General features: G+C 37.2%; 1 long non-coding RNA gene across 2 annotated transcripts in view; it reads right to left on the bottom strand.

Moving 5' to 3' along the window:
- Positions 1–18,976: 18,976 nt before the first annotated feature.
- Positions 18,977–25,845, bottom strand: part of LOC128929955 (uncharacterized) — a 356,823-nt gene continuing 349,954 nt past the window's right edge. For both annotated transcript variants that reach the window (XR_008477320.2, XR_013528907.1), the window contains 2 exons: positions 24,712–24,773; positions 18,977–19,472 (listed from right to left, as the gene is read on the bottom strand). This is a non-coding gene — a long non-coding RNA (uncharacterized LOC128929955). The remainder of the gene's footprint in view (positions 19,473–24,711; positions 24,774–25,845) is intronic.

Below are 25,845 nucleotides of genomic sequence, written 5' to 3'. Positions count from 1 at the left end.
GGATAAAAATCCAAAACCCATCAGTGTGCTGTATCCAGGAAACCCATCTCACATGCAAGGATACACAAAGGCTCAAAATAAAGGGATGGAGGAAGATTTACCAAGCTAATGGAAAGCAAAAAAAAGCAGGAGTTGCAATTCTCATCTCTGATAAAATAGACTTTAAAGCAACAAAGATCAAAAGAGACAAAGAAGGCCATTACATAATGGTAAAAGGATCGATACAACAAGAAGAGCTAACGATCCTAAACATATATGGACCCAACACAGGAGCACCCAGATACATAAGGCAAGTTCTTAATGACTTACAGAAGGACTTAGACTCCCACACAATAATAGTGGGAGACTTTAACACTCCACTGTCAATACTAGACAGATCAACCAGACAGAAAATCAACAAGGATACCCAGGGCTTGAACTCAGACCTGGAGCAAGCAAACCTGGTGGACATTTACAGAACTCTCCACCCCAAATCCACAGAATACACATTCTTCTCAGCACCACATCACACCTACTCAAAAATTGACCACATAATTGGAAGTAAAGCACTGCTCAACAAATGCAAAACAACTGAAATCATAACAAACAGCCTCTCAGACCATAGTGCAATCAAGTTAGAACTCAGAATTCAGAAACCGACCCAGAACCGCACAGCTTCATGGAAACTGAACAACTGGCTCTTGAATGTTGACTGGGTAAACAACGAAATGAAGGCAGAAATAAAGAAGTTCTTCGAAACCAATGAGAATGAAGACACAACGTGCCAGAACCTCTGGGACACATTTAAAGCAGTCTCTAGAGGAAAGTATATAGCAATAAGTGCCCATATGAGGAGAATGCAGAGATCCAAAATTGACACCCTATCATCAAAATTGAAAGAGCTAGAGGAGCAAGATCAAAAAAACTCAAAACCCAGCAGAAGACAAGAAATAACTAAGATCAGAGCTGAGCTGAAGGAGATTGAGACACGAAAAACCCTTCAAAAAATCAATAAATCCAAGAGCTGGTTTTTTGAAAAGATCAACAAAATAGACAGACCACTAGCCAGACTGATTAAAAATAAAAGGGAGAACAACCAAATAGATGCAATAAAAAATGATAAAGGGGAAATCACCACAGATTCCACAGAAATTCAAACCATCATCAGAGAATATTACAAACAACTATATGCGCATAAACTAGTAAACCTGGAAGATATGGATAAATTCCTGGACTCCTGTGTCCTCCCAAGCCTAAACCAGGAGGAAGCTGAAACTATGAATAGACCAATAACAAGTTCTGAAGTTGAGGCAGCAATTAAGAGCCTACCTCACAAAAAAAGCCCAGGTCCAGATGGGTTCACAGCCGAATTCTACCAGACACACAAGGAGGAGCTGGTACCATTCCTTCTAAAACTATTTCAAACAATCCAAAAAGAGGGAATCCTTCCCAAATCATTTTATGAGACCAACATCATCCTGATACCAAAACCCGGCAGAGACCCAACGAGAAAAGAAAACTTCAGGCCAATATCCATGATGACCATAGATGCAAAAATCTTCAATAAAATATTGGCAAGCCGATTGCAACAGCAAATCAAAAAACTTATTCATCATGATCAAGTAGGATTCATCCCAGGGATGCAAGGCTGGTTCAACATATGCAAGTCTATCAACGTAATTCACCACATAAACAGAACCAAAAACAAAAACCACATGCTTATCTCAATTGACGCAGAGAAGGCATTTGACAAAATTCAACAGCCCTTTATGCTAAAAACCCTCAATAAACTCGGTATCGATGGAACATATCTCAAAGTAATAAAAGCTATTTATGACAAACCAACAGCCAATATCATACTGAATGGGCAAAAACTGGAAGCATTCCCTTTGAAATCTGGTACTAGACAAGGATGCCCTCTCTCACCACTCCTATTCAATATAGTACTGGAAGTTCTAGCCAGAGCAATCAGGCAAGAAAAAGAAATAAAGGGTATTCAAATAGGAAAGGTGGAAGCCAAATTGTCTCTATTTGCAGACGACATGATAGTATACCTAGAAGACCCCATCGCCTCAGCCCAAAAACTCCTGAAACTGATAAACAACTTCAGCAAAGTCTCAGGATATAAAATCAATGTGCAAAAATCACAAGCATTCGTCTATACCAATAACAGACTTAAAGAAAGCCAAATCAAGAGCGAACTGCCATTCGCAATTGCTACAAAAAGAATAAAATACCTTGGAATACAACTCACAAGGAACGTAAGGGACCTCTTCAAGGAGAACTACAAACCACTGCTCAACGAAATCAGAGAGGACACAAACAGATGAAGAAACATTCCATGTTCATGGTTAGGAAGAATTAATATCGTGAAAATGGCTATACTGCCCAAAGTAATTTACAGAATCAACGCTATCCCCATCAAGCTACCATTGACTTTCTTCACAGAACTGGAAAAAACCACCATGAACTTCATATGGAACCAAAAGAGAGCCCGCATAGCCAAGTCAATTCTAAGCAAAAAGAACACAGCGGGGGGCATCACACTACCGGATTTCAAACTATACTACAAGGCTACAGTAATCAAAACAGCATGGTACTGGTACCAAAACAGAGATATAGACCAATGGAACAAAACAGAGGCACCGGAGGCAACACAACATACATACAACTATACAATCTTTGATAAACCTGACAAAAACAAGCAATGGGGCAAGGATTCCATGTTTAACAAATGGTGTTGGGAAAACTGGCTAGCCATGTGCAGAAAGCAGAAACTGGACCCCTTCCTGACACCTTACACTAAAATTAACTCCAGATGGATTAAAGACTTAAACATAAGACCTGGCACCATAAAAACCCTAGAAGGAAATCTAGGCAAAACTATCCAGGACATAGGAGTAGGCAAGGACTTCATGAACAAAACACCAAGAGCATTGGCAACAAAAGCCAAAATAGACAAATGGGACCTAATGAAACTCCACAGCTTCTGCACGGCAAAAGAAACAGTCACTAGAGTGGATCGGCAACCAACAGAATGGGAAAAAATTTTCGCAGTCTACCCATCTGACAAAGGGCTGATATCCAGAATTTACAAACAACTCAAGCAGATTTACAGGAAAAAAACAAACAAGCCCATTCAAAAGTGGGCAAAGGATATGAACAGATACTTTACGAAAGAAGACATATATGAGGCCAACAAGCATATGAAAAAATGCTCATCGTCACTGGTCATCAGAGAGATGCAAATCAAAACCACATTAAGATACCATCTCACACCAGTTAGAATGGCGATCATTAAAAAATCTGGAGACAACAGATGCTGGAGAGGATGTGGAGAAAAAGGAACACTTTTACACTGTTGGTGGGAGTGTAAATTAGTTCAATCATTGTGGAAGACAGTGTGGCGATTCCTCAAGGCCTTAGAAATAGAAATTCCATTTGACCCAGCAATCCCATTACTGGGTATATATCCAAAAGACTATAAATCGTTCTACTATAAGGACACATGTACACGAATGTTCACTGCAGCACTGTTTACAATAGCAAAGACCTGGAATCAACCCAAATGCCCATTGATAATAGACTGGATTGGAAAAATGTGGCACATATACACCATGGAATATTATGCAGCAATCAGAAATGATGAGTTCGTGTCGTTTGTAGGGACATGGATGAATCTGGAAAACATCATCCTCAGCAAACTGACACAAGAACAGAAAATGAAACACCGCATATTCTCACTCATAGGTGGGTGATGAAAAATGAGAACACATGGACACAGAAAGGGGAGTAATAAACACTGGAGTCTATTGGGGGGAAAAGGGGAGGACCAGTGGGAGGGGGAGGTGGGGAGGGATAGCCTGGGGAGAAATGCCAAATGTGGGTGAAGGGGAGAAGAAAAGCAAAGCACACTGCCATGTGTGTACCTACGCAACTGTCTTGCATGCTCTGCTCATGTACCCCAAAACCTATAATCCAATAAAAAATTAAAAAAAAAAAAATATTTTATGCAAAACTTGACACACTAAGTAAAACTTGTATATTGTCAACAGCACTTTTAACACACCTTAGGTCATCCTCAAAATATACTAATTTAGAATTTTTTTTTCCATAGGACTATCTTCAGAACATAAATATTACCTTAATGTTCTGCTTGGAACACTCCAATAAATTTTCAGATATTACAGTTCGCTGGCTCTTCCTATTTGCTGTGTTCAGTCTTTGTCTTCTGCTGTACAGAACACTAAAGATGATTTCATGTATATAATTATGAGGACACCATCAGTTACTCTACATTGTCTTACTTTTTTTTAAAATCTTACTTCATAAATTTTCTTCTCAAAGATCTACCCACTTTCCTGGCCACCAAAAAATGTGGGGTTTTTTTTCCCCCCTGGTATACTGGCTTGTTAGTTTTTAATGGTAGACAATCCCTTAAAATAATTCACACATGAAATCCAAAGGTTTTGCCTGCAAGTTTCTTCTGATTTGTCTTGAATGTTTCTCACGCTGTGAGAAATCAGAAAAAATAAAACTAAGGGCATCAGTTCATTTGCCCATCTCTTACTCATATCCAGGCATAAGTTTATACCTAGAGTAATCACCTATTAAATCGGTGATTTAAAAATAAATAAAATTGTTATTCATTTTTAGTTCCTTTTGTATTCATACTCCAGCTGTTGCTCTCATCCTCTACTCTCTCATTGGTAGCATACAGACCTAAATTTAAGACCAAAGCACCTATAATTAGAGTCCTCTATGAATAATATGATGGTCTTTTAATATGTTGGGCATATCTCCCTAATGGTTAGAATGGGAAAGCAGAGGGGGTAGGGGTGTGGAGTCGGGGTAGGAGTCAAGTGTCTATATAGAAATCAAAATTATTATTTCAGAGGCATCAACAGCAAGGACACTGTATTCAAAAAGCTATGTGAACTACACATTATAGGAAGGAAACCTTGTCAGTGTGAACTGGACAGGGAAAGAGTTGGCTTCTCTTGGTAAAGGGCATTTATTTCAGAAAGAATTTTGCCTGCCTAAGAACTGTCAGAAAAAGCTCTCAGTAGGGAATATCTTGGCCTACTGAACCTTTGGGACACTTAACCATTCATCATGTGAATTTTTAACCACGTCAATGTGAATTTTTCTGTGGCTCAGCATTTCGCCAACTAATTTTCAAGTTAAGAGATTCTGCATTACCACCAAAATACCATAGGCTGAGCCCAAGTAATTACTGCAGCCCATTAAGATCCTCTTCAAAACATAAAACTATACTTTTGAAATTTTCATAGAAGCTTTCCATAATTATTTACAAATTTGAGTAATAGAGTACAGATAAGGTCACTCAATATTTCATGTTAAGAAAGGGAATTAGACACAGGTACAAAGAGAGATAGTTTGAGTAATTACATGTGCTCATTATTGGAATTCTCTGACTGGTTTATTTCCTTTTTGTGCTATTTCTGGGATTTTTTTTCCATTACATGATTCAAATACTGAATTGTGGCAATAAACAGGTGACATTATCCAGGAGCTGAGCTTGTTCAATTTCAAGTACATCAAAGAGTCGCTACCAGTTTTTGAAAAGCAGATGTGAACTGCCATCAGCCCCAGAGTCTCAAATGGAATTTGGATTAATCTTTTCATTAGCAAGATAAGCCCAGGTGAGTCTCTCCTACATGAACTTTACAGAGTTCAAAGCAAGGCAATATTTACTCTGCTTTAGGTAAGAAATGATGCAAACTGATAAAATCTGGAAGTTTAAAAACAATAAATATATACATATATTCAAGTGTGTATGTGTAATGCAAAAAAATATTGTATATAAACTATTCATAAATAAAAGAGGAAAAGCAAATTAGCAACTATCTCAAGAGAAAATTAGCACCTATCTCCTTTATTAATTTCAAATTACTAGTGTACATACATATGTGTTTGTCTTCAGACAAAATTTATTTTTTGCAATAACAAATAACAAAATTTATTTTTGAAATGATTAAAACCCTCTGGCTAACCATGGTTGACAAACACACCACTACTACCACTGCCTTCTGAAATTTCTCCAAAATAAGCAAACGAGAATAAGAGACGAGACAATAGTAAATTAGAATTGACAAGGAAATTTTGGAAAATGAAAATAGATGCGTAAATGTAACTGACAATATAGTTTCTCAAACTTTACTAACCATTAAAATCATCTTTAGAATAGAAAATTAAACTCTGATAGAAATGGATTATAACTCATTGAATAAAACAAGAATCCACGAGTACTCACTTCGAGTAATGGATGTTAGAGACCCTTCCCATGTAGCTATGACGGATGCAGCTGTTGCAGTGATGCTGGGCACCATAATTTTGTGGTTAGGAACATGGTTCTTAGATTAGACAGAGAAAGCTTTGAGTTTAATTCTGGCTTTTTAGAGCTATGTCACCTTGCCAAGTTGCATCCATTCTGCAAGCGTCAGTTTCTTTATGGATTAAACTGAGAATATCTTAGAAACTTATGGGTACTAAATAATTTTATGTTTGCCAATATTTGGCATATTCCTGGCCCAGAGTCAACATTTGGCAAAGGCTGAAGTTTCATTATACTACAATTAAATATATGTTTTCTTTATGTTCTTAGATGGCATTTTATTTGATCATCCCTAAAATGGGTATAAAAATTAGATGATTAAATTAGAAAATAATTAAGATCAGTATAATCTAGTTTATTTCAATCTTCAATATATGTAAAGTAAAATCCATAGTACATGATAAAGTGTTATTAATTTCATGTAGTAGAACATTCTTTCCATCCTGTGTTATTAAATATGATTCTGACATTTTTTTCTTGTTCTGTATATACCTATAATAAGAAATTAAGGGACAGGTGTGGTAGGTCACGCCTGTAATCCCAGCACTTTGGGAGGCCGAGGCAGGTGGATCACGAGGTCAAGAGATTGAGACCATCCTGGTCAACATGGTAAAACCCCGTCTCTACTAAAAATACAAAAAATTAGCTGGGCATGGTGGCATGTGCCTGTAATCCCAGCTACTCAGCAGGCTGAGGCAGGAGAATTGCCTGAACCCAGGTGGCGGAGGTTGCGGTGAGCCGAGATCGCACCATTGCACTCCAGCCTGGGTAACAAGAGTGAAACTCCATCTCAAAAAAAAAAAAAAAAAAAAAAAATTAAAAACAGCTTTATATTTGTTTTGCAATTTTTAGAAACAAGTGTACCCTCTTGACCTGTATTGACCCTCTCATTATTATGAGGTACAAATTACCAGATGGCCCTATTTTTCATATTAATTGTTTTTGTTAACCTCTAGGAAAAGGAGTGAAATTATGGGACAGTCTGAAGAGAGAATTCCAAACACTTAACAACCACAACAGCAGTCTGCTCTCATTCATGGAATTTATTAGCTATAAAAACTCTGACACTTGCTTTCTCAAGGCCAAGATTACACCAGATATGGAAAATGGATGGAAAATAAGCTCTTTCTATAACACTCTGGAGGCTGGCACAGTCGCAGGGTACTTCTCGGACATACTACTATGGCTATGAATTTTGAATCAGTAACATTTGAGAACAGGAATAGGTCTTCCTACCATATACTAGGCAAGGCACCGTTTTTCAAATCTCAGGGGAGGACAAAGCAGAAAATAGCCGAAGAAAAGTGAAACTAAAATAATAAATTGTGGTTGTGAAAGAGCCAGCTTGCTGGTTTAGCAGTTTTGTTCATCTATCTGCTAATCACAGGACAACCATGTGAGCAACAGTTTTATTTGGGGGATTTAATTACATGATACATATTTCTACTAAGGCTCACTCTTATTAATACTAATTTTTAAGCCAAAGTATATATCATTATTTAATATTTTAACTGGGAAACGTTATTTAAGAGACCTCCAATGGATATGTTTCTAGTTCATGTTCTAGTCTTCAAATGTGACTACAATTACATAATCCAGAAAGACAATAATTAATTTTCTCCCTCCTCCCCTCCCTCTCTATTCCTCTCACTCTCAATAATAGAATATGACAGACTACTTTAATATATCTTTTAGGCTGGGCGCAGTGGCTCACGCCAGTAATCCCAGTGCTTTGGGAGACCAAGGCGGGAGAATCACGAGGTCAGGAGTTCGAGATCAGTGGCCAATACGGCGAAACCCTATCTCTACTAAAAAATACAAAAATCAGCCTGGGGTAGTGGTGCCTGCCTGTAGTCCCAGCTACTTAGGAGGCTAAGGCAGGAGAACCTGCAAGGCGGAGGTTGATAACGCTTTCTCATATTTTTCTTCTTTAAAAAGAAAAATGGAGGCCGGGCGCAGTGGCTCAAGCCTGTAATCCCAGCACTTTGGGAGGCCGAGGCGGGTGGATCACGAGATCGAAAGATCGAGACCAACCTGGTCAACATGGTGAAACCCCGTCTCTACTAAAAATACAAAAAATTAGCTGGGCATGGTGGCGTGTGCCTGTGATCCCAGCTACTAGGGAGGCTGAGGCAGGAGAATTGCCTGAACCTAGGAGGCGGAGGTTGCGGTGAGCCGAGATCGCGCCTCCAGCCTGGGTAACAAGAGCGAAACTCCGTCTCAAAAAAAGAAAAATGGAGTATGATTTACAAACCCCTAAGATGCACATATGTGAAGTACATAGTTCAAAGGGTTTTGACAGTTGTAGATATTCACATGACAACCACCCAAAACAAGAAACAGAACATTTCCATCACTCAGAAGTTTCCTCCGTGTCATACTTTGGTCAATCTCCATACTCTTCAGAGTGGCCACTGTAACCACCAAACAAGTTCACCTTGCCCACTGCCTAGACAGAGCTGATTTATCAAGACAGGGGAACTGCAATGGAGAAAGAGTAATTCACGCAGAGCCACCTGTGTAGGAGACTGGAGTATTATTATTACTCAAATCAGTCTCCCCGAGCATTCAGGGATCAAAGTTTGTTTTTTGTTTTTTGTTCCGAGATGAAGTTTCACTCTGCCCAGGCTTGGGTGCAGTGGCGCCATCTCGGCTCACTGCAACTCTGCCACTGGGTTAAGGAGATTTTCCTGCCTCAGCCTCCTGAGTAGCTAGGGTTACAGGCACCTGCCACCACCGCCGACTAATTTTTGCAATTTGTAGTAGAGACAGGCTTTCCCCATCTTGGCCAGGCTGGTCTTGAACTCCTGATCCACCCACCTCAGCTTCCCAAAGTGCTGGGATTATAGGCGTAAGTTACCACACTTGGTAAGGGATCAAAGGTTTTAAAGATAATTTGGTAGCTCGGAAAGTGGAGAGTGCTGATTGGTCAGGCTGGAGATGGAATTTTGGGGAGTCGAAGTGAGGTTCTCTTGCTGTCTTCTGTTCCTGGGTGAGATCACAGAACTGATTGAATCAGACTACTGGTCTGGGTGGGAGATATTTGCAGACTGTGCACTTGATGCACTCAGCTGATCTTAGGTTTTACAGTAGTGACTTTATCCCCAGGAGCAATTAGAAGAAGTTCAGTCTGGCAGCCAGAGGCTGCAGCATAACCCCTAAACTGTAATTACTAATCTTGTAGCTAATTTGTTAGTCCTGCAAAGCAGGCTGATCCCCACGGAAAAAGGTGGTCTTTTTGTGAAAGGGCTATTGTCAGTTTGGTTTCAGAGTCAAACCATAAACTGAATTCCTTCCCAAGATCAGTCTGGCCTATACTCAGGAATAAACAAGGACAGCTTAAAGGTTAGAAGCAAGATGGAGTTGGTTAGGTCTGATCTCTTTCACTGTCATAATTTCCTTGGTTATAATTTTTGCAAAGGCAGTTTCACCACTGTTTGACTTCAGTTACCATGGGTTACTGTGCCATTGATTGTTTCTTATATTTGGGAGGGTTTATTAGACTACACTACAGATTTGCCCCTTACCTTTTGCTTACATCATTTTTATTATGCTTTTCATAGGCATGCTTTTCATTTTTTTTTTTTTTTTTTTTTTTTTGAGACAGTCTTACTCTGTCACCAGGCATCAGGCTGGAGTGCAATGGCACAATCTTGGCTCACTGCAACCTCCGCCTCCCAGGTTCAAGCAATTCTCCTGCCTCTGCCTCCCAAGTAGCTGGGTCTACAGTCACACACCACAACGCCCAGCTAATTTTTGTATTTTTAGTAGAGACAGGGTTTCACCATGTGGCCAGGATGGTCTCAATCTCGTGACCTCGTGATCCGTCCGCCTCGGCCTCCCAAAGTGCTGGGATTACAGGCTTGAGCCACCGCACGCGGCCTGCTCTTCTTTTTAATCTATACTCCTTGAGGTTTGTTGAAGTCCTTGGCTCTCTAGATTGACTATCTTTCATTGCAGGTGGAATATTTTTGTCAATTATTCCCTTAAACAAATTTTTTTGCCCCATTATCTCTTTCCAATCCTAGCAGGACTTTCTAGATTGACTATCTTTCATTGCAGGTGGAATATTTTTGTCAATTATTCCCTTAAACATATTTTTCTGCCCCATTATCTCTTTCCAATCCTAGCAGGACTTTCAATTACGCGTTAGACTACTTGATATCGTCCCACAGAGTTGAGTTGCTCTGCTCTACTTTCTTCCATCTTTTATATCCCTTATTTGTGTTTCTGTTTGAATACATACTATTGACCTGCCTTTCGACTTCAATTTTCCTACCCTCTAGACTGCTGTTATGTTGCTCCATCTGATAATTTTTTTATTTTTCACCACTTTGTTTAAATTCTAGCATTTTTTTCATTCTTTTTTATGGTTTTCATCTCTCTGGAGAAATGCTTCATATCTTAGTGGATGATGTTAATCTTTTCCAGCAGACCCCATCAAAGCTGTGTTAAAGCTGCTCTATTATCTAATAATTACCATGTTAGTGCTGTCTCCCTATCAATTTAGCTATGCTGTTTCCTATTTACTATTTACCATAAATCACATTTTCTTGTTTTTTTAATGTATTCTAGCTTTTCATTTGATAATGTAGCTTTTGTATAAAAGGACATGGAGACTGAACTGAATAATATTCGCCTCCAGAAAGGGCACACCCTTTCTTCTGTCAGCCTGCTGAACCACTTATCTGTACTTGAGCTGAATCTGGCTTTTCTTGCAGCATTAGTGTAATATTTTACAAGTGGAATCAGAATTTTTTTCTTTTAGCTGCATTGATGGTATTTCCTTGACAGAATTCCAAACAATGGGAAATCTTCTGTGTGACAGCCAGACTGCCAGCTTTTGGAGTTTGGTGGAAATCACTTTACTCTTCAATCCTGTCCTCAGTTTTCTGCTCCACAGAAAATCTCAGCCATTCTGCTCTTCAGTCTTCAGACAAGTGGCTCAGAGGGACTTCTCTTAGCTTTGCTATCATGTGCCCAACTTCTACAGTACGGCAGGCTGCACCCCGGCCTGCAGAGAGCAGGCCATAAACAGAGAGCCAGCATGCCTCAGCAGGGGTCTCTCTCAGCCTTTCTTCTTTGTCCTCAGCTTTCAGCATACTACCCGTGTACTTTACAAAGGCTCCTTGGAAACTGTTGGCCAGTAAATGTAGACCTGCTATGACTAGGCTCCTCAGAGTTCTAATCTGACATGCCATGTGGCAATGGAAGTCTGTTAAAAGCTCATCTGATTTACTCTTATGGACACCTATGTCACATTCTTCCTCTTCCCTTGCTCTTCTGGTTTTAAGAACAACTGTGAGCTTTTGCTTTCCTCATTACTTTCTAAAACTTAATTAATTTATGTTTCTTTATATCTGAAGCTTCTGATGACATTTTTAAATTTATGATTTTGGTAGCTTACCTAATTTGTTTTGGTTTGTATGAAAGGGATAGTGTTTTGCAATTGTGTTCATTACAACCAGACGTGGAAATCCTACCTCTTATTTTGACACACTGTGTACTCTTGACATGCAATTTCAATTTTCTTTTTACATTAGTATTTGTTCCCTCTCAGTGTCTGCTGCTTATTCCTTTTCTCTTTTCTGATTTGTTTTTTGTTTTTGTTGTTGTTATTGTCATTTTTGAGATGGAGTCTTGCCCTGTCACCCAGGCTGGAGTGCAATGGCACAATCTCAGCTCACTATAGGCTGGAGTGTAACGGCAAGGTCTCAGCTCACTGCAACTCTGCCTCAAGCAATTTGCCTGCCTCAGCCCCCCAAGTAGCTGAGATTACAGGCACTCAACACCACTCTCAGCTAAATTTTTGTATCTTTAGTAGAGATGGAATTTCATCATGTTGGCCAGGCTGGCCTCAAACTCCTGGCCTCGTGATCCACCCACTTCAGCCTCCCAAAGTGCTGGGATTATAGGCCTGAGCTACTGTACACAGCCTCCTTTCTGATTTTTAAATGTTAGAATAATTAGAGGTTTGGTCCCTTTGTTGTTCTTGATTTTCTATTTACACTCACTTCTTACATGATCCCATTCAGTCTCTGGGCCTTGATATTCCATCTGTATTCCCAAAAATCAAATGTAAAATTCTAGACCGTATTTTTTTTCTCAAATTCCAGACTTGTACACCAGCTGTGTACCAACACATCCACACTTGTATATACATTAATGTCTCAAATTCAATATCTTTAGTACTGCACTTCTCATCTTTACCCCTCCCCTGTAGCATCTTACGTTCACAACTTTCTTCATTTCAATAGATGATAATCATTGAAACTGTCCAGGTCAGTCACCTTGGAGTTCCCCTTGACTTCTCTGTGTCTCTTATGCTTCATACTCAATTCATCAGAAAATCTTGTTGGCTCTACTTTTAAACATCTCTATCATCTGCATAATTCTCCCCAGCTCCCTGCTATTTCTCTTATCAAAGGCACCATTATCACATTCAAGAATTATTACACGAGTTGCCTAACTGATTTTTCTTTTATCTCTCTGTAAGTAATTTTCAACGTATTATCCAGTGTCCACAGTGATATTTTAAAATGTAAGTCAAATATTGTTTTCTGCCCCAAACCACCAATAATCCTTTTTCACTCAGAGTAAATGCCAAAGCCCTTATAAGGGCCAACAAATGCCTACATGATTTGGCCTCTGGTTCTCTAACTTGTCTCCTACAACGTTTTTCTCTCTCCCTTTCTCTGCTTCGAGCGCACTGACCTTTTTGCTTTTCATTGCTCCCATTTAAGCCTTTGTTGAAGCTATTGCTTCTACTGAAATGCTCTTCCCCAGATATTTGCCTGATTAACTATTTGTCTTCATTTATTCCATACTCTTCTTTTCAGTGAGGTCTACTCTAACCAATTTATATAATACTGCCTCAGCATTCTCAATTTTTCTTTCCTGTTCTTTTAAAATTATTTTTCTATAATACTCACTGGTTGCAATTATTACATAATTTTCTTCGTTGTGTAGTTTTAAATTTTTCTATAGCCTTTTAGAAGAAGTTAATTTTTATGACATCAGGGATTCTTGTATGTTCTGCTTATGTAATACCACATTGCCAAAAACAGTGCCAGCTATCATCAGTATGAATAGCTATAAGATCTTGATTATTATTAAGAGACTGGGAAATCTGTTAATTCAGATCTATTTCCTTCATAAGGAATTAAATTTGAGTATAATTATTTTCTCTATTAAACAAGATAAAAATATTACTACATAATGAATACATTAATTATGTCTGATTAAATAAAACACACATGATTTTCTAGTATAGACTCATGTGGTAAATACAAATAACTTACGTAGCTATTTTATGTAATGTCCAAAGTTGTTTAAATTGGATTATGGCTTCTCTAGTGAGAAAAAATATATATATAAGAGGGCAAAAATTATCCTGAAAAAAGGATGAACTTCTCAGTCAAGACACTGTTATATTGGAATACTGATAGATTTTCTTCCATCGAACCTGTAGACTACTAGAGATTAACTGTCTCCTACGTGTCCATAAGTCACATTTGTATGATATACCTTATATGTTACTAATAGAATCTTAACCACAATAAATAACCATTAACCAGATGGAAGTAAAGCTAAGGAATTGGAAAGAATATGAGCTTTTTGTCACATATATCAAAATTTATATCCATCACTTACCATCTATATGACCTAGGATAAGTTATTTAAACTCAGTCTAACTCAGTTTGCTTCTCTGTATAATGGGGATGTTAATATCTACCTTACAAAAATGTCATGATAAATGAATGAAATATCTTCTGTTAGAGTTATAATTATATAATAAATGGGAGTTCCCAACACAAAATAGAGGCTTGATAAGTAACAGCCACTGCCTTTGCATTTACAGGTCAACTATAAATATATAGTATTTGCTAACACACATAATAATAATAGCATACACATCTGTTCACATGATGTTCAATGCTGTGTTAATAGGGTCAATACCAAAGCTATTTAAAATTTCCAAACAAGGAAGCAATTGTTGTAAACCTTCTCTTTTCTGAAAACATGGATTAAGAGTAGTAAAACGTTCCAAAACATTAAGGTATACCTTAGTAGAGAAATTAAGAAAGTCAGCTCAGAATGGATTGAGATTAGAAACAGGCTTTAGTAAAGTACAAGAGCAAGATTTTGACTATAGGCAAATTTATAGCATTAACTTTACAACAAAATGATATGCTCTAAATGAAAGCAAAATTTTCATAGAAGTAGGATTGAACCTTGAACTGCCAGGCTTGATGAGGGGGAAAAAATACTATCAATCAAGGTCAAGTTTCCAGTGTCCTTGGCATATATATGGTCCCAGAGCAGAGATAGCTACATCAAGTTATCATTAGTTAGTAGCAATATATATTAAGATTATCAAGTAACTTCCCCTCTCATCAGCCAGTTTGTGTCACTCCAACTCCAGACTAGTGAAAAGCCTCCTGGTTTTACCCTGCTATCCTCTCAGGGTCTGCCACAGAGATTGTGAATGTGCTCACAACCAGTGATCTGGCCCATGTGGCCATTATGTTTTTCCTTATAAAGAGATACTCTGGTATTGTTGCTTATAAGTCAGTCTCTAAAAAGTTCAATTTGTATAAATCTATTGTGAACTTTGAGAAACTGGTTATCTGAAGATCCACAGTCAAAAAGCAATGTAGATAAAGGGCAAAGAAGATGTAGAATAGAAGCCTTCACCAATCACCCCCCGCCCCTTGCAGGAACACCAAATTTACAACTATCTAAACATACACACACACACACACACACACACACACACACACACACATTTATAAGAACCAGAAATCAGGTGAGTAATTACACTACCTGGCTTTAACTTCATATCACTGAAAGAGGCACTGAAGAGGGTAGGAAACACAGTCTGAATCACCAATGCCAACTTTCTTTCATTCCCCCAGTAAAGGTCACATGGCAGGAAGAATCTGTACACTTGGGGAAGGGAGAGTACAGAGATTCTGGGACCCTGTATTGAATTTGGTGCGGCCCTGTCACAGTGGAAAGCAAAGGTGAGCAGAACCCAGCGGCCTACCCATGGAGGGAGCATTTAGACCAGCCCTAGCCATTTTGGTTGTTGGAACTTGAGTTCCAGCAAGCCGCAAAACCATGGGCTAAACTGATCTGGGTTGTTAAATAAACTTGAAAGGCCATCTGGACCACAAGGACTGCAATTCCTAGGCAAATTCTAGTGCTAGGCTAGGCTAGACATGGCAGGAATGTGATCTAGTGAGACACCAGTCAGGCAGCTAAAAAAGTGCTCGTGCCACCCCTCCCCCAGCCCCAGGCAGCACAACTCTCACCAAGTGTTCATTCCTTCCTTGTGAGGAGAGGAGAGGGAAGAGCACAGAAAACTTTATCTTGCATTTTATATGCCAGCTCAACCACAGGAGGGAAAGGCATGGGGCAGAGTTTTGAAGCCCCTATTCCAAACCCTATATCCCAGATGACATTTCTAGACACATCCTGGCCCAGAAGAGAGCCCTCTTCCTTTAAAGGAAGGAATCAGTCCTAGCTAGATTCATCACCTGCTGAATAAAAAGCCTCTGGGCCCTGAAAAACCATCACTGATAACCAGGTAGCATACCACGGGCCTTGGGTGAGACTCTGAAATGGGCTGACTTCAGGTAATACCCACATATTCTCATCTGCAGTGGTTAGGCTGAGAGAACATTTCTGCTTGAAAAAAGCAGATGGAAAAGTAAAGGGAACTTTGTTTTGCACCTTAGGTACTATATTGGCCACAGAGGGGTAGAGCACTAAGAGGGCTCTTAGGATCCCTGATGCCAGCCCTTGACACTTAGTTGGCATTTCTGGACCAGCCCTGGGCCAAAGGAGAGCCCATTGACCTGAAGGGTGAGTCTCAGGTCTGCAGCATTCATTGCAAGCTGTCTGATTAGTGCTTGGTCCTTAAGTAAATATTGGTGGTAGACTGGCAACACCCACTGTGGGTTTTTGTTGGTGGTGGCCAAGGAAAGAGGCTCTTGTTACTGTAGAAAAGTGAAAGAAGAGTGGGAAAGACTTGTCTTGCAGTGTCAGTGCCAGCACAGCTTGAGTAGAATAGAGCGCCAGGCAAATTTCTAAAGTTTATTTACTCCAGTCCCTGGAGTAGTAAAAAACAGCATCTCTGGACCCCTAGGGAAACTCATCACCCTAAAGGGAAGAACACAGCCTGGCTGATTTTAGCTACAGCTGAAATACTCTTCAAACATAAAGGAGAAATAAAGACTTTTCCAGACAAAAAAAAGCTGAGGGAGTTCATCGACACCAGACCTATCATAAAAGGAATGCTAAAGGGAGTTCTTTAATCAGAAAGTAAAGAACATTAATGAACAATAATAAAAAATCTGGAGATACAAAACTCACTGGTAATAGTAAATACACAGAAAAGCACAAAATATGATAACACTGTAATTGTGGTGTGTAAACTACTCTTATGTGACAAGACTAAATGATAAGCCAATCAAAAATAATAACTACAGCTTTACAAGACACAGTACAAGATATCAATAGAAACAACAAAAAGTTCAAAAGTGGGAGGAGAAAAGTTAAACTGCAGAGCTTGGATTAGTTTTCTTTTTTCTTTATTTATGCAATCAGTGTTACATTGTCATTAGTTTAAAATAATAGGTTATAAGATAGTATTTGTCTTATGGTAACTTCAAATAAAAAACGTACAACAAATACACAAAAAGTAAAAACCAAGATATTAAATCACTAATCATATTACCACAGAAACTCGCCTTCACTAAAAGGAAAAGGGAAAGAAAGAGAGAGAAAGGGAGGGAAAGAGGGAGGGAGGGAGGGAGGGAGAAAACACCAGAAAACAAAGAATAAAATGGCAAGAGTAAGTCCTTACTTTTCAATAATAACATTGATTGTAAATGGATAAAACATTCCGATCTAAAAACACAGAGTGACTGAATGGATTAAAAAACAAGATGCATTTATCAGTTGCCTTCAAGAAACATACTTTACCTATAAATATAGACTAAAAATAAAGGGAAGAAAAAAGGTATTTCATTCCAGTGGAAATGAAAAAAGATAGAAGTAGCTATACTTATAATAGACAAAACATATTACAAGACAAAATCTATAAGAAGAGACAAAGGATTATAATTGTATAATAATAAAGAGGCCAATTCAGCAAAAGGATACAACAATTATATATACACCAAATACTGGAGCATCCATAAATATAAAGCAAATATCACTAGAGCTAAAGAGATTGACCCCAATACAATAATAGCTGGAGACTTAAACATCCCACTTTCAGCACTGGACAGATATTCCAGACAGGAAATCAGCAAAGAAACATCATACTTAACCTACGCTATGGAACAAATAAAAATCTAACAGATATTTACAGAACATTTTATCCAATGGCTACAAAATACACATTCTTCTCCTCAGCAAATGGATTATTCTTGAGGGCAGACTATATGTTAGGTTACAAAGCAAGTCTTAATACATTTTAAGAAATTAAATAATATCAAGCATCTTCTCTGACCACAATGGAATAAAATTAGAAATCAACAAGAGGAATTTTTAATACTATACAAACACATGAAAACTAAACAGTATGCTCCTAAATGGCCAGTGAGTCAATAAAGAAATTGAGAAGAAAACTGAAAAATGTATTGAAACAAATTATAATGAAAACACAGCATACCACATGGGATACAGGGTAAGCAGTACTAAGAGGGATACGGGGTAAGCAGTACTAAGAGGGATACAGGATAAGCAGTACTAAGAGGGAAGGTTATAGCTATAAGCACCCATATCAAACAACAACAACAACAAAATGACAAAACTCCAAATCTACCAAAAAAATACAAAAATTAGCTAGATGTGGTGGCATGCACCTGTAGTCCCAGTTGCTTAGGAGGCTGAGCTGGAATAATTGCTGGAGCCCAGGAGGTTTGGACTGCAGTGAGCTGAGATCATGCCACAGCACTCCTACCTGGGTGACAATAAGAATGTGTCTCTAAAAAATAAAATGAATAAAATAAAATATGAAAGAAGAAAAAGGAGAAGGAGGAGGAGGAGACAATGACTTCAAATAAATACCTATTATGTATGCATAAATAAATAATAATGCATCTTAAAGTAGTAGAAGATCAAAAGCAAACTGAACCCAAAATTAGTAGAAGAAAATAAAGATTAGAGTAGAAGTAAATAAATACATGAATTGGAAATAAACAATACAAAAATAAATTTTTAAAAAATTGGTTTTTTTAAGATAAAATTGGCAAACCTTTAGCAAAACTAATGACAAAAAAAGAAAGATGACCCATATAGATAAAATCAGAGATAAAAAAGGAGACATTACAACTGATACAGCAGAAATTCAAATAATCATTAATAGATACTATGAGCAACTACATGACAATAAATTAGAAAATCTAGGAGAAATGGATAAATTCCTAGATACTAGAAAGCTCTCACCATTTACCATGAAGAATTCCAAAATCTGAATACACCAATAACAAGTAAAAAGATCAAACATAATAAAAAGTCTCCCAGCAAAAAAAAAAAAAAAAAAAAGCCTGGGAACCAATGGCTTCACTCTGAATTTTACCAAACATTTAAAGAATAACTAATATCACCCTACTCAAATTATTCTGAAAAATAGAGGAGGAGAGAATACTTCCAAACTCACTCTATGAGGCCAGTATTACCCTAATATCAAAACCGGACAAAGACATATCAAAAAAAAGAAAACCACAGACCATCAGTCAATGTAATACATCATATCAACAGAAGGGAGGACAATAACCAGAAGATCATTTCAATTGATACTAAAAAACCATTTGATAAAATTCAACATCCCATCATGATAAAAACCCTTAAACAACTGGGTATAGAAGGAACGTGGCTTGACATAATAAAGTCATATAAAACAGATCCACAACTAGTGTCATACTGAATAGGGAAAAGCTCAAAGCCTTTAAGATTCAGAACACAATAAGAATGCCCACTGTCACCAGAGTTACTCAACATAGTACTGGAAGTCCTAGCTAGAGCAATTAGACAAGAGAGAAAAATAAAATACTTACAATTAAGGAAGAAGTCAATTTATCCTTGTTTGTAGATGATATAATCCTTTACTTGAAAAAACCTAAACTCCAACAAAAGAATATTAGAACTGATAAGTTGAAGGATACAAAATCAACATACAAAAATAAGTAGCATTTCTATATGCCAACAGTGGGCAATCTGAAAATGAATCCCATTTTTGCAATAGCTATAAATAAAATTAAATATCTAGGAAATAACCAAAGAAGGAAAAGATCTCTACAATGAAAACTATAAAACACTGATGCAAGACATTGAAGAGGACACAAAAAAATGGAAAGATGTTCCATGTACGTGGATTGATAGAATAAATATTGTTAAAATGCCCATACTACCCACAGCAGTCTATAGATTCAATACAATCCATATTAAAATACCAATGACACTCTTCACAAAAATAGGAAAAGTAATCCTGCAATTTATATGAAAGCATGAAAGATCCAGAATAGCTAAAGCTATCTCGAGCAAAAATAACAAAACTAAAGGAATCACATTACTTGACTTCAAATTATACTACAAAGCTATTGAAACCAAACCACATGGTACTGGCATAAAAAACAGACACATAGACCCATGAACGGAATAGAGAACCCAGAAGCAAATCCATACATCCACAGTGAACTCGTTTTCAACAAAGGTGCCAAAATCATACATTGGGAAAAAAACAGACTCTTCACTAAATAATGCTGAGAAAACTGGATATAAATATGCAGAAGAGTTAAACTAGAAGCCTATCTCTTGCCTTAAACAAAAATTAAATCAAAATGGATTAAAGGCTTATAACTAAGTCCTCAAACTATAAAACTACTTCAAAAAACAAGAAAAAATACTTTGGAGAAACTCTCCAGGATGCTGGACTGGGCAAAGATTTCTTTAACAATACCGCACAAGTACAGTCAACCAAAGCAAAAATGAACAAATGCAGTCACGTCAAGTTAAAAAGCTTCTGTGCAGCAAAGAATACAACTGACAAAGTGAAGAGATAACCTACAAAATGGGAAAACAATATCTGCAAACTACCTATCTGACAAAAGATTAATAACCAGACTATACAAACAGCTCAAACAACTCTATAGAAAAGAAATCTAATAATCTGATCAAAAAATGGACAAATAGTTGAATAGACATTTCTCAAAAGAAGACATACCAATTCCAAATGAGAATATGAAAAGGAGATCAATGGATCTCTTACAAGCAGGAAGAGGCCCAGCAGCTGCTACCATCTTGTTTCCACGCCTGACCCCTCCCAGGACTCGTGATGCCAAGGCCACTGAGAGTCGGGGTTGAGCCCCAGCTGAGCTGAGGGCTCGCACTCTTCTGGTCTCCCAGGCCTACCCCATCTAAAGATATTTTCCAAATATGGCAAAGTTGTAAAGAAAGTGGACACTTTTAAGTATGCCTGTCAGAAAAAATATGCTTGGAGAACATGAGCCTCCAAAGAAGAAAGAAAAAAAAAAAAAAGAAAGCTCCTGAACCAGAAGAAGAAATGGAGGAAGTAGAAGAAGAAAGTGAAGATGAAAGGGAGGATCCTGCTCTCGGCAGCCTCAGTCAGGCCATAGCATTCCAGCAAGACAATACTGAAGAACAGCAACAAGAAAAATGGAAACCCAGTTCAGGAGGCCCCTCAACATCAGATGATTCAAGACATCCAAGGGAAACGAAAAGCACATATTTCAGTGATGAGGAAGAACTTAGTGATTAAAATCTTACCCTAGCACAGTAATAAAAATCAAGATTTGTTAGTAACAATCTTAAAGAGCTAATCTTAATAAAAATAAGAAAAGTTAATACTAGCATGTTAATACTATTGCCATCTTAAGAAAAAATATATTTAAAATTTTTATTTGCAAAGTTCATTATAAGGGCTTTATTCATATCTGATTTGTTTACATGAGGACTCCTGAAATTTAATCCTTAAAAACTTCCTGAAAACCAAAAAGTTGAATATTTATTGTTACTTATGTTAATAAACTTTTCAAGAGAATTTTGTCTTAAAAAAAAAAAGGAACTCAACATTATCGATCATCAGAAATATGCAAATCAAAACTAAAATGAGATAGCATCTCACCCCAGTTAAAATGACTTATATCCAAAAGAAAGGTAATAAGAAATGCTGGCAAGGATGTAGAGAAAAGTAAACTCCTGTACACTGTTGGTAGTAATGTAAATTAGTATAACCATTATGGAGAACGGTTTGGAGGTTCCTGAAAAAAACCTAAAAATAGAGCTACCATATATGCTCCAGCAATCCCACTGCTAAGTGTATATATCCACAAGAAAGGAAATCAGTATATGGAACAGATATCTGTATTTCCACATTTACTGCAGCACTTTTCATAACACCCAAGATTTGAAAGCAACCTAATTGTCCATCAACAGGTGAATGCATGAGAAAATATGATACATATGCACAATGGAGTACTATTCAGCCATAAAAATGAATGAGATTCTGTCATTTTCAATAACATGGATGGAACCGGAGATTATAGTGAAATAAGCCAGATACAGCAAGACAAAGTTTGCATATTCTCACTTATTTAGGAGAACAAAATTTAAAAATTGATCTCGTGGTGATACAGTAGGAGGATAATTATCAGAGGCTGGGAAGAGAAGGGGTGGGGAGATGTGGGGATAGTTAAAGGGTACAAAAATAGCCAGAAAAGTGAATAAGAGCTAGTGTTTCATAGCATAACAGGGTGACCACTGTCAATAATAATTTAATTGTACATTTTAAAATAACCAAAAGAGTATAATTGGGTTGTTTGTAACACAAAGAATATATGCTTAAGGTGACTGATACCCCATTTATCCTGATGTGATTATTATGCATTGGAAGCCCATATCAAAATATCTCATGTACACCATAAATACATACACTTCCTATGTACCCTAAAAAATTAAAAATTAAAAAAAAAGAACAAAAGCCAATGTGAAGAAAACCCTCTCTCAGTAATCTCACAAATAAATGCATTCCTGTGTGACTTCTCTGAGTGCAAATGCCATAACTATCAAATGGGGACAATAGGAAAAATGCCCCTCAGGTTTATGACTTCTGCTGCATAAATATTATTAGTGCTGTTATTATAAGTATTATGATTAGAGAACTTGTTAAGGGAGTGAAGAAGTATTTTCTGACCAGTACTTCTCAAAGTTTAATGCACATGTAAAACGCCTAAGGATATTATTGAAATGCACATTCTGATTTAGTAGTGTTTGAGTGGAATTTGGGATGCTGCACGCCTAACCTGTTCCCAGGTGATGTTTCTGCTACTAGTCCATGGACCACATTTTGAAAAGCAGGGTTCTAGATTACATACCTACTATACCCAATCCATTGAGCTTAATGACTTCCATAGCAGAAATACCTAACGTCTCAAATCCCTTTCACTGTTCAGATAAGCAACAAAAGTATGGCACTAAGGTTGGCCACTTTGAACAAGCACCACTGGGCCATTAGACCAGCTGGTCATATTTACACCGATGTAATTGTCCTTTCAGGTTTCCCGTTCTCCAATAGGTGGCAAGAAATAATTTTCCTATGGCTCTCTCCCACCAAAGAAACTGCACCCTAAATTTACCTAAAGCATGGCAGAAAGTATCAATAAAGCTTTTTGACCTCAATGGATTAAAATTCTTTAGAAAATAGAGTATTTTAGAAGAAATCATAATGCAAAAAAAAAGAAAGAAAAAACAGATAAAAAGGGCATGCCAAACTTCAGATTAAGCTCCCCTGTAAAGATGTGAGCCACATAAAGCAGGAAGAATTAGTAATTCTACAGAATATGCATAGGGCTAAACTCTATAAAGAACTGGAGTTGTAGCATTGATAATACCAAACAATAAAACATTATCCTTTACAGGTTATTTTTTTCACAGATAAATTCTACCCAGTCAGTGCCACCAAAACGTATTTTAATCAGAACCATATTTGAATGTAAATGAGAGATAAAATATAAGCGAGCCCCTTTTCTTTCTTTGCTCAGTTCATCATTTCTTTAAGGAATAGAAACACCATAAAAGAACAGTCGTTTCCATTAATTTTTTTTTCTCCTTGAAAGTAAATTTAGGAATGAGTCAGTGAACAGTTTTCTACCTTTCCATTTTTTGCTCCTAATTCTCCACCCAGCCTATTTCTAATAATAACAAGAGAATTCTGCTCTACATATATTAACACGAGCACATTTCTATGGTGAATGAAACGACATTATGTTGCAAATATTCAACTTCCACCTCCAAATAGAAGTCAGAAGAGTCAAATTCTAATTTCAGTTTCTCAGCAGTCATTCCCAACTCACTATGTCAGCAAATAGCAATCAGTAGGTATCTACTGGCACAAGTAGCTCTCACCAATTAATAAAGTGGATTTAAACTGAAAAAAAAAGAAAAATCTTTTTTTTTTTTTCTTTTTGAAGGCAAAACGTTGCTAAGAAGTTACACAGAGTCACCCAGGAACAAATTTCACCTTAGAAAGTAGTAAGCCCACCTACTATTAAATGGAAAATGTTACACTTTTACTAAAATATCTCAATCAGCAAAGAGATAAAATACTGCAAATGCCAGCAAAATTCTAAAAGTTTTTCTTAAGGTGAGTGAAATGGGAGGCTTGGGTCATTGGTAGAACAATGCTGTTATAAGTGAATAAAGGAAACAGCCTTTAGCAGAAGACTTTTTTTTTTTTTTTGGAAACTTTACCATAACTCACTTTCCCCTTTTTGCATAGATTAAATGTACTGAATTGTTCATTTTACTCAGCTATTTGCAGTGATAGATCGAATAGTTGCAAGAAATATTCTTTCGGTCTCCCAGAAAGGCATGGTCATCTATCCATTTCTGCCATCATAGCCCAGAACATTCTTTTCTACATAAGCTCCTCTTTTCTTAGAGAGGGTTGCAAAAATACTGAAGGGATACTTTACATATACATAAAAACAAAAACAAAAATCCTTACTCAACTTCTTAAAGTGAAGTTACATAAGAGATTTCTCATTAATCTGCTAATATATCAACTGTTTTTAAGTAGTAGGACAAGTTTCTATCGTGGAGTATATTTTGAACTCATTGAGAAATAATGCCTCCTGCCAAGTGATAATAAGTAAGAGGCAAACCGAATGAAGTCAATTAGTTAATCAGGACTAGTATTATTTCAGTTTTTAGTCAAAATACTAAAATATGTCAGTGAGACATATTGGCAAGTATATTAATAGCACTTATTACATTGGATTTACATACAGAGAAATTCAGACCTAGTGACTTAATAATGTTGATAGCATCATCCATCTTACCTGAAGAAAACAGCTAATTTACTTTAGCTCCGAGTTCATTAAAGACTGGCATTTTTCTCCCCCTGTGGAAGAAACAAGGTCTGAGGTGAGGCACCTTCAGCAATATTTGCATACTATTTCCACCATCAGATAATATGACATCTCACAAATAAGTAAGTACAGGCTAGAGAAACCATATATATTTTATAAAATACAACAAAATAGGGATGATTAAAAGGTTATTGACACATCAGGAGAGTGAAGAAAACATAGAATTGAAAGAGGGGGGATATGCTCAGAGGAGCATGAAAAAGATGAAAATGAAGTTCAATGAGGTTTTACTAGTATGTTTCATGCATTAGGGAGGCCACTGTCAGGAGATGAACCACCGTCTGGGAAGGCTGCAGAAATGAATGAAAATGTAAACAAAGAGCACTAAGAGCTAACAAGAAGCTCATTTCAAGGAATGACGTTTTACTTAGATGACCTAAAAAGCGTCTTCAAGATCTAACTGTAACAGGACAAGGGATGATGCTCCCAATACCTAGGAAGAAACAAGGTCTTTGGCTACTTATCAAGATGAAGTACCCTGCAGGGAATTTTAGTCATCAAGAATTAGTTTTTAAGGCAGTCTTTCTAAGGAAACCATTCCTGCTATAGACAACACATAAACTACAAGAGCTACTGGCCTATATCAATCATTGTTGGGTAAAATTCCTAAGTAGCATAGTATCTGAATTGCACAAATAGCTTCCATAGAATATTCAGAGAATAAAGAAAAAGACTGTTTTAAAATAGTGACCATTATACCAAGAGACACATTAGTCAGTCTTCACCTAAATAAAAATGATAAGGAAAATATTAATCAACTGCAGTCTAACACTTAGAGCAAAAGGCCTAGGTTTGATGATATTTATACCCATGCAACCCTAGAGAATGTAACCCCTTGAGCCTAACCTGTGACAATAGCATCTTATTGAACACCCAACTCTGTGCACAGCACTGTTCTAAGTGCTTTACATGTATAATTGTATTTTATTTTCAAAACAGTTTCAAAAATAGTACAATATTGCCATTTTAGAGGTGATAAAACCGATGACTAAGAGAGTTTAATTAACCTTCTCAATGTCACATGGCTAATGAGAGGGGAAACTG

This window comes from Callithrix jacchus, chromosome 17 (assembly GCF_049354715.1).
Source record: "Callithrix jacchus isolate 240 chromosome 17, calJac240_pri, whole genome shotgun sequence".
Lineage (NCBI taxonomy): Eukaryota > Metazoa > Chordata > Mammalia > Primates > Cebidae > Callithrix > Callithrix jacchus.
Note: the sequence above shows the minus strand (reverse complement) of the source record. Positions and strands in the feature narration are given on the sequence as shown.